This window comes from Loxodonta africana, unplaced genomic scaffold (assembly GCF_030014295.1).
Source record: "Loxodonta africana isolate mLoxAfr1 unplaced genomic scaffold, mLoxAfr1.hap2 scaffold_410, whole genome shotgun sequence".
Lineage (NCBI taxonomy): Eukaryota > Metazoa > Chordata > Mammalia > Proboscidea > Elephantidae > Loxodonta > Loxodonta africana.
In genome coordinates this window covers 122,501-132,500 of record NW_026975125.1, presented here as the reverse complement: position 1 = coordinate 132,500, position 10,000 = coordinate 122,501, and positions in this window count along the sequence as shown.

Below are 10,000 nucleotides of genomic sequence, written 5' to 3'. Positions count from 1 at the left end.
GTCTCGCGTGCGACGCGTCCTCCGGGGTCGCGTGCGTGCGTGCGTGCGGGCGGGCGGGCGGACGCGGGTGCGTCGCGGTCACCGTCCGTGCGCGTGCGCCGTCTCGAGCGCGTCCCACTTTGGGGGGACGGCGGGCGCGCGGGGGCGCCGCGGGCGTGTGGCCGTGCCGCGCCTTCCGCGTGGGCGTCCCCCCCGCGCGGCGCGGGAGGCGCCCGTTCGTTCGCGTCTCCCGCCCGCGGTTCCGGTGCGCCGTCTCTCCGTCCGCGCGCGTCGCCGGGCGTGCGTCCGAGCCCGCGTGCCGCCTGCCCGTGGGTGCCGCGTGTACGGGGCCGCGTCCGCGCCCGCGTCCCCGAGCGTCAAGTGCAGGCCGCGCGCGCCTAGTGGAGCGTGCCCGCCCGCTCCGTGTATCGTGTGCGCGGGGGCGACGCGCGTTCCCGCGTGTTCCGCCTGCCTGCGTCTACCTCCGCGTCTCCCGAGCGTCCCGTGCGTGCGTCTGCTGTGCGCGTGCGTCTCCGCGTTTCCGCGTGCCCCGGGCGTGCGTCCGTGTCGCCGGAGGGCGCCGCCGCCGCCGCCGCCGCCGCCGCCGCTGCGTGCGCGTACGTGTCCGCGCGGGTGCGCGCGTGGCCTCTCCGGTGCGCGCGCGCGCGCGCGGCCCCGTCCGTCCGAGTGCGGCGCGCCCTCTTCGGGATGCCGCGCGGGCGCGCGGCCGGCGGGCGCGCGAGTCGCGCGGTCGGGCGTACGTACCTCGTGCCCGTGCCCCCGTCTCGCGCGCGACGCGTCTATCGCGTCGCGCGTGTGTGGCGGGGGCGCCGTGTCCTCCGAAGCGCTGCGGCGCGGCCGTCCGCCCCGTCGCGCCCCTCCCTCCGTCCGCGCGGGTGGGCGTCCCGCTTCGGGGGGGGGCGGCGGGGGTTGGCCGCGGGCGGGCTTCTGTCGGGGGGGTCCGCGGGCGTGTGCCCCTGAGGCGTACCTTCCCGTGTTTCGGCCGCGCCGTCCGTGCGAGTCGCCGTGCGTCCGGGCCCCCGTGCGCGTGCGCGAGCGGACCGTGTCCGTGGGTGCCGCGCGTCCGCGTTCCCGCGTGTTCTGCCTGCCCGCGCCTACCTCTGTGTCTCCCGGGCGTCCCGGGGTTGTGTCTGCTGCGCGCGCGCGCGCGCCCCCTCGCGTCCATCTCCGTGTTTCCGTGTGCTCCGTGGGCCCGTCCGTGTCTCCGGAGGGCACTCTGCGGTGCGGGCGCACGCGCGCGCGGGCGCGTTCCCGTCCTTCCGTCCGTCCGTCCTCCTCCTCCTCCTCCTCCTCCTCCTCCTCCTCCTCCTCCTCCGCCCCCCACCGCCCACACCCCCGCCGCCCCCCGCCGCCCCCACCGCCTCCGCCGCCTCCAAACCTCTTCCCCGCCTGGCGGGTGGCAGCCGGCGGCCACGTCGGACTGGATCCGGATATCGCCAGCGTGGGGCCCACGGCAAGGGCGCAGGCGGGGTGGGGTTGGGGGTGCGTGGTGGGCGGTGGGGGGGGGTGGCGCCAGCGGTCCTCGGCGGCGGCGGGCCTAGCGCCGCCGGCACGTGCCCCTCCGGTTTCAGTCGGGACCGCCTCCGTGACGTCGAGGAGAGCTTCTCCACCCGTCTGTCCGAGGGCGCGGGGGTTCGGCGGACCGAGGGTGCCGTCGTCCCTCGACGACCGCCTTCGGGTCGCGCGCACACACACGCTCGGAGGCGCCCCGTCTCAACTGAAAGGAGTCGGCGGAGTAGAAACCGCGGCCCTCGAGACAGCTCCCTAACGCCGGGTGCGTGCGGCGGGGTGCTTTCTACACCCTACAGAAGGAAAACGCCTGTGGCCGGAGTTCTCGACGCCCGCCTTTCGACGCACCCTCTCGTCGCCTCGCTCCGTTTCCTAAGGCTCTCGTGACTCCTCCCGTTCTATTTCAGGGAGGCGCAGCTGAAGGGCTATCCGCTCCGCCCGTCCGTGAAGTTGAGCTTTCCCCCCGAAGGTGGCCGGAAGGGGGTGGGGGGGCGCGTGAGCCAAAGGGTCTTGAAAACGCGGCGGCGGCGGTACCGCTTTCGGCTCTCGCCGATCCCACGCAGAGGCGGGGGCGCGGGCAGGTCCGCGCGCAGGTGCCCGTGCGAAGGTGCAGGCGCGTGCAGGCGCGGGCGCGCGCGCGCGCGCCCTCGGGCAGGTACGTAGAGGCGGGCGCCCGCGCGTGCACACCCCTAGGCGTACGCACGCGCACGGACGCGCCCGTGTGGGCGCGCCCCCGCCTACGCGCGTGTACCCGCGCGGGTACGCACGGGCAGGCACGTGCGTACCGCCCGCCCGCGCACGGGCGCGTGCACGCGCCTGCGTGTCCGTATCTGCAGCCACGGGCGTGAGCGCGTGGGCGCCTACCGTCCTTCTTCTACCTAACGCCGTCACCGGGCTGGCTCGGCGTCCAGGTATGCCTGTCTCCCCCTCCCCTCCCCTCCCCTCCCCTCCCCCTCCCCCTCCCGTCCCTCCCCCCTCCCCCGTCCCCCTCCCCCTCCCCTCCCCTCGTCTCCCCTCCCCTCCCCCCTCCCCCTCCCCGTCCCTCCCCCCACCGCCTCCCCTCCCGCACCCCTCCCCCTCCCCTCCCCCTCGCCTCCCCTGCCCCCATCCCCCTCCCCTCCCCCACCCCTCCCGCCCACCCCCTCCCCCTCCCCCTCCCTCTGCCTGTCTCCTTCCTTTTCTGAAACCGGGTTTTCCTCTTCGAGAGCCGTTCCGCCCCTCGGGCGAAACCAACTCGCCGCGTACCGGAGACCGAGTGCAAAGACGGAGCCCCGGCGGCGCGGCGGCGGCGGCTCGGAGCTCGGCTGCCGACCGAGATCGTCGGCGGTTCGGATCCGCCGGCTCCTCCTTGGGAAGCCCGTGGGGCGGCTCGACTCTCTCCCCTAGGGCCGCTCCGAGTCCCGAGCCGCTCGACGGCACGCGACGGCAGCGGCGCCGCAGTCAGTTCTCTATCTAAACGGAAACGACGACGATGACGAACGTCAGTCTTCACCGCCACGCCCTACTCCCCACCCGAGCACCGTTCCAACTCGGGTGTTTCTCTCCCTGTGGCGGGGGTCCCCCCCGACTGAGAAAAAATAAACCGCCCCCCGAGGACGGCCCGCGTTCGGAGCCTCTTGGTAGTAGCGCGCCTTCACGGGACGACGGCACGCGCGCCCGTCACCCGCTTCCCGGAAAGCTCCCCCCGCAGAGAGTCGCGAACTCGGGCGAAGACGGAGGAGTCCGCGTACCCGTCGCCCAAGGTTCAGCCATCGTCCGATTGGAAACCGGTGCCTTCCCGGTCCCGCCTCCCCGTCGATCGACGCCTCCCGGGGGTGGGATGGCTTCCAGCCGAACCAGCCTACCGTACCCTTCCCCTCCTACGTACCTCGGGAGGTCGGCTCGGACAGGGAGGGGCCCGTCAGATGTCCAGTCCGCCGTGAGCTTTCCACGACGACGGTCGGCCGGTCGGCCGGCCGGTCGGCCGGTCGGCCGGTCGGTCGGTCGGTCGGTCGTCCCGGAACACCCCGGTCGGGTCCGCGCGCGCGCGGCACGGGCTTCACACACCTCGCTCCTCTGGCTTCCCGGGAGACGCTCGCGGCACGGCGACGCGTGCAACGCGGGAACGGCGACGCTGCCCTCGGCCTTACCGTCCCCCCCCTCCAGCCGAATACGGCCCCGGCCCTCACCGCGGGCCGAGTTGGGGGGCTGGGGGTCGGGCCGGGGGGGGGGATCGGCGGCGGCGGCCCTCGTCGGCAGGCGGCGCTAGCGCCGCCGGCGTGCGGCCTTACGGTTCCCGTTGCGATTCCCCTCGTGGGCGCGGAGAAAAGCCTCTCCATCCGGCCAAGGGGGCGCCCGTTCGGCGGACCGAGGGCGACGACGGGGGGCTGCCCGTCCGCCTGAGCGCGCGCGCGCTCCCGCAGGCACAGGCGCGCGCGGGCGCAGGCACAGGCGCACACGCTCAGACACGCGCTCACGTGCAGACGCGCACTCAAACCCATACAGACACGCACAGACGCACACACAGACGCACGCACAGACCCGCGCTCACGTGCGCAGGCGCCCCCACAGACGCAGGCGGGCACGCACACGGGCACGCCCGCAGACGCGCACGCGCACGCCCGCAGTCACGCGCGCACACGCAGGCACACACGCCCGGACACGCGCGCACACGCCCCCGCAAAGACGCGCCCCCGCACAGACGCGCGCGCGCACAGGCACGCACACCGGGACGCGCGCGCGAACGGACGCACGCACGCGCGCAGGCACGCGCGCACACGCACCAGGCCACCCGGAACGTTTGCCAACTCCCCGCCCACCTCAGCACCCCACCCCCCGGGCCCGAGGCGCGTGGTCCCCCACCGCCCCCACCCTCCGACCCCCCCACCGCCCCGCTCTCGGCCTCCCACCCCCCAACCCCCCTCCGGCACTCCACCCCCCACCCCCACGACTCACGCACACACGCCCGCCCGCCCGCCCGCCCGCCCGCATTCGGGAGCCGCCGGAGATCTCTCGATGCTCGAGACGCCGACTCACCCCTCTCCCTCCCCCCCCCCGCCCCGGAGACGCCACCTTCCCGAGTCCGCCCGCGCGAGCCCGGAGAGCACTCGCTCGGGCCGAGCCGCCCGAGGGCCTCTGGGCGGGCGTTCGCGGCTGGCCCGCCGCGCCTCCGCTGGACCTCACTAAGTCCGGCCTCGCTCCCGAGAGCCTCGAGGGCCTCCCTCGGTGAGATGTCTCCCCAGTCGGACCGGGGGGCCCAGAGCCGGTCCGTACCGGCTTTGGGAAGGCGTTCCCGGCCTCCCCCCCGCCCCCCGTTTGCCCGCCCGCGTCGCGGGAGGATGGAAAGCGATGAGGAAGAACGCTCTCGGTGGCGGCCGTGGTTTTCTTTTGCGACGCGGATGCCGGCAAACGCACGGCTCCCTCCCTCCCTCCCTCCCTCCCTCCCTCCCTCCCTCCCGACGCAATTTGCCCGTTCAACCCGCCTCACGCGTACCGTTGGCTCGGCGACAGGGACGACGGCGGAAAACGTCTCCCGGTCTGCCTGCTGCGCCACGCGGGCACTCAAAGAACGAGGAGGAAAACTTCGGGGACTGGCGGTCTCATCCCGTCCCGTTTGTCGCGTCCGTCCAAAGGATACGGATCGGAGAACACCTGCCCGTCCGACGCTTGGGACGTGCTCTCTTCTCCCTCCCGCCCCCGGTGGACGCTCATCCCCTCGGGCGCCCCCCCCCGTTCGGCCCTTTCGGGGGCGAGCGCGCGCGCGCGCCCCATGACGCTCCCGAGAGGTTTCCCCGGCGGCCCGGGGGAGTCTGTCCCCTCTGCCACCCTCGAGCCCCGGCCGGGGCCCAGGTGGACCCGGTTCCACCCCCCCGCCGCCCTTCGCTCCGGTCGTCGGCCGTCACCCGGCGGCCGCTTCGATACTGTCCCCCTCCGGAGCTCTGCGGCGCCGACGGGATGGGAAGCGGTCCCGGCGGGCGCGCGCTGGCCACGGCGGCCCGGGGCCTTCGCTCCGTCTCCTCGAGCCCGGCCTGGCTCCCGGCGTCCTCCCGGGGTCCTCCCTCCCTCCCTCCCTCCCTCCCTCCCTCCCTCCCTCCCTCCCTCCCTCCCTCCCTCCCAGGGCCCCCCCCGAGTGGGACACGCCGGCTGGCCGGCATGGTGCTCCAGGGCTCCAGCGGGGTAGACGGGATCTTCCTGGCTGAGGGGCGAAATGGCCCGGCTGGGCCGGACCCCCTTGGATCGGAACTTTGGGAGATGGGGCCAAGGTGGTGGAATAGGCTGACGCTTCCGCCTAGCTCTCTTGACGACAAAGACCCGGAAACACAAGCGAACGAGTATGTCTGCGACGAGCGGGGAGTCCTGACCGTCGAAGGCGGGCTTAGACGACGCACTGAGGGGCAGCGGCAGGAAGAGACCTTTCAGGGGCAGAGAGGGTTTACCGGCCCTGCCCCGCGGGGAGCCCTCAGGCACCATTCCCAGAGCGGCTGCTGCAGTGGGCTGGTACCGTCGTTCCACTGCTGTTCCGTCAGGGAGAAGCAGCCAGCCACACAGCCTGCTCACACCTCCGGAACCTGAGGAGGGCCCGGCCGGGCGGATCCCCTTGGCCCAACCGACCCCGCGCTGTGGCCGGCCCCACCGTCTTCCGACCGCCCCGCGCCGAGAAACGTGTTCGGCGGCGGCGCTGGGAGGCGGGGGAGGGGGGCGGGGGGGAGCCGGGACGGGGCCGGGCGTCCGGCCGCCCGGCGACGCGCCCTCGCCGGCCGCCGATCCGGATCCGTCCCGCTGCACTCCGCGCCGGTTGTCGGCCGCCACCTGGCGGCCGCTTTGATATCGTCTTCCCCCGGAGCTCCGGCGCCGGCGACACGCGCGGGAGGCGATGTGGCCGCGCTGGCCGAGGCGACGTTCCCGGACGCCGGCGGCGGCGTCGGCAGGATCGTCCTGGCCGAGGCGGGAAAGGGCCCGGCCGGGTGGATCCCCTTGGCCCAACCGACCCCGCGCCGTGGCCGGCCCCAACGCCTTCCGGCCGCCCCGCGCCGAGAAACGTGTTCGGCGGCGGCGCTGGGAGGCGGGGGAGGGGGGCGGGGGGGGAGCCGGGACGGGACCGGGTGTCCGGCCGCCCGGCGACGCGCCCTCGCCGGCCGCCGATCCGGATCCGTCCCGCTGTCGCCCGCGCCGGTTGTCGGCCGCCACCTGGCGGCCGCTTTGACATCGTTTTCCTCCGGAGCTCCGGCGCCGGCGACATGGGAGGCGCTGTGGCCGCGCTGGCCGAGGCGACGTCTCGGGACGCCGGCGGCGTCGGCGGGATCGTCCCGGCCACGGTGGGGCGCCGGCGCCAGAGCCACGTTCCGGAATTGGGCCCGCAGCTTCATGTGGCCGAGGCGGTGGCCGTCGCCGCCGCCGCCGCCGCCGCCGCCGCCGCCGCCGCGCTCCCGGGTGCCGTGTTTTAGACGGCGCTGGACCGAACCGGGCCGCACCGAGACGGCGCAGGCAGAAGAACGGGACAAGGCACGCCCCGGCCGTTCGCGCGCCTTCCTTCGCGCGGCCCGGTCGTCACCGGGGCCTCCGGCGTAGGTCCGGGGTGGCCCGCGGAGGGCGCCCCGGGCCCGGGCGCGGTCCCGCGTGGGGTCCGGACCGTCGGAGAATTTTTTCAAAGTCCCGCTCCGGGGGTCCCCGGGCCGAGGTTGCCGCCCCCGGCCCGCCCCGGCCCGGCCACGGACCCGCGCGGGGCCCGGACCTTCGGAGGGGCCCCGCCGCCCGAGAATTTTTTCCAAGTCCCCCCTCCGAGGGTTCCCCGACCGGCCCGCGTTGGCCGCAGCGCAGGCGGCTGGCTCTGGGCGCCCGCGCGGCCCCGGCCAGCTCCGTCACCCCGTCCCGCGGGTCGACCAGAGGATCCCGGGAGCTCCGGGGGGGGGGCGGGGCGCTGGGGGCCATGGGGTCGCGCTACGGACCGATGGCCGGGCCGCAGTTCCGGGGGCTCGCCGTGGGGAGCGGGCCCCTCCCGCCGCGGGGCGTGGCTTTTCTCTCGCCCAAAACGGGCGATTTGGGCCACCAGATTGGTGCTGACACGCTCTCCTCGCTGGGTGACACCCGCTGAGCAGATGGGAAACCTGGACGGGTCCGTAGACGCCGGTCCACCGACGGCCCACGCCCTCCCCCGCTCCTCCCCGCTTGAGCCGCCCGCCTGGGGCCCGTGCGCCGGCTCTCGCGCGTCCAGATGTCCAGCCGCGGTGCCTCCCCCCGGTCTCCAGTGCCCGAGGGCGGCGTGGCACGGGCGCCGCGGGCCCTCTGACCCGCGTGCCCCTTGTCGCAGGCACCCGCGGTGGCCGCGGTGCTCGCCAGAGTGTGCCCCGCTCCCCCTCCCCCAGGCCCACGTGCCTCGCGTGTCAGGCGTTCTCCGTGTGCGGGGTCCTCGCGGCCACCTTTCCGCAGCCGGGGCGGGCGAGGCAGGAAGCGGGTCCTCTCCGGGGCTGTCCTCGCCCGCCTCCTGGCAGCCTTAGGCGGGGGGTCTTCTCCTCCTCGCTTGTGCCTGGGCTGACCCGATCGATGTGGTGTTGTCGTGCTCTCCCGGGCCGGGTCCGAGCCGCGCCAAGACGAGGGACGGACATTCGTGGCGAATGGGACCGCTCTTCTCGCTCAGCGCGCGGGCCCCTCGCTCCTCCTCCCCACCCGCCGGTGGTGCGCAGAGGGGCAGGGGCACGGAATCCGGCCCGACCTCGCTCATCTGCCCTCGTTCGCGGCCTCGCGGCCAGCGTCGGCGGTGGCGGGGTCCTGAGACCGAGCAGGACAGCCTCTGCTCGTGGCCCTGGTGTTCTGCCTCGCGTTGGGCCCTCCCCCGCCCCCCGCGGCGGGGGGGCTCTCTGGTCCGACGCACCCGCGCGCCCCACCCAGGTGGTGCCGGTGCGCCTCGAGTGGCCCTTTGGCGGTGCCCCTGGAACGCTCCAGGCCGTCCCTCAGGTGCCTGAGGCCGGGTGGCGGTGCCGTTTCCCCGTTCCCAGCCCACCCTTCCGGTCACCGCTCACGCGTGTGGGCGTGCGCCCCTCGAGCCGAGAGAAATAAAAAACAGGAGTGCGGCCGAGAGGGAGAGAAAGGATGTGGAGAAAAAAAAAAAAAAAAAGAAGGGGGGTCGAGCGGGGTAAGACCTTTAGAGCACGCACGCCTCGCGGGAGGGTGCCGTGCCTGATCCCGAGAAGGCGGGGGTGAGAGAGGGGTGCGCGCGTGCGTGCCCGCCCCGGTGCCTGCCGAGACCCGCGTGAGGCAAGCGAGAGCGGAAGGAGGAGGGCCCGCGTGTTGCTTCCGCCGGTGCCGAGGGAAGTCGCCCTTGCGAGGTGGGGGCCCAGGCTGCGTAGCCGCGGCTGGGCCCCGGCGGTCCGTTGTTAGGCTCTGTCGTACCTCCTCCCCCCCGCGGGCCGCCCTAGAGCGCGGACCCCTCTACAGAGGGAGACCGGGGGGTGTGTTGGGCTTTAGGTGCCCAGGCAAGCCTCGGGTGTGCGCGGCGCGTACCCGCGAGGCCCCGCGCGCTCGCCGGAGCCTGGCTCCGGTGAGGCGGGATGAGGCGGAGAAGCTTTAAAAGAGAAACGGAAAAAAAAAAAAACGGACGACTCAAAAGGCGTGACTTTCCGAGGCCCTCGGTCGCCGCTGCGGTGCCCCACCCGTTCCCTCCTCGCCCGAGTGGAGGGTGGACGCAGCACGGAGCCGGGAGCACGCGCCGTCCCCGGGTGAGGCAGAGCCGCCGTGAGCACGAGGCGGCAGGCTCCGTTCCCGGCCGCAGAGGCCCACTGTGCCTTAACCCCCCCGCTGGTGCTTACCAATACCGCAGGCCCCCCCCCGCCCATCCCCGGGGCGCCCTCGGGCGCCTGGCGGGGGCCCAACGTGGGGGGCGATGGGTGGGGACGGCCCGTCTTCGGTGAAGAAAGTCTTCTCTAGTCATCTCCGAGGGTGCCTTGGGGGTGCCGGATCCCCCAGCCGCTGCCCCTCGCCTTGCGCGCAAGCCACCGACCGTGGCTCGCAGGCAGAGCCCCCTCTCCTTCCCGCCCGGTGTGGAGGGAGAGGTCCGCCGGCCCCGCGGTGGGGCCGCGCGCCGCCCTTCGCCTGCCGCGGCCCGCGCCTCCCCCCTGCGAGTCGGGGGAGGGCCTTCGCCGGGCCAGCCGTCTGGCGCCGGGGTCGCGCGCGTCCGTGTGTGCGTGTGAGTGTGCGGCCCTCCCGTCGCGCGCCTGGTGCGGTGGGGCCGGGGGTCCGTCCGGCGGACGGCCCCCGCGCCGTTGTGTGCCGCCTCCCGCCCGCACCCGTCCCGTGCCGCCAGCGGTGCGCGGGTGTGCGGGCCCACCTCCTCACCCGGGAGCTTTCCCGGCGATGTGCCCCTGGGCCGGGGGGATGGGCGTGCCGGGGGCCGCCCCCGCAGCGCCTCCCTCGCCGACGTCGATCGACCCCGCCCCGCCCGGCCGGCCCGCGCACACGCCGTCCCCTGTCTGGGACCGCGAACCGGCCTCGCCGCGTTGGGCGTCGCCACCGGGCCTCC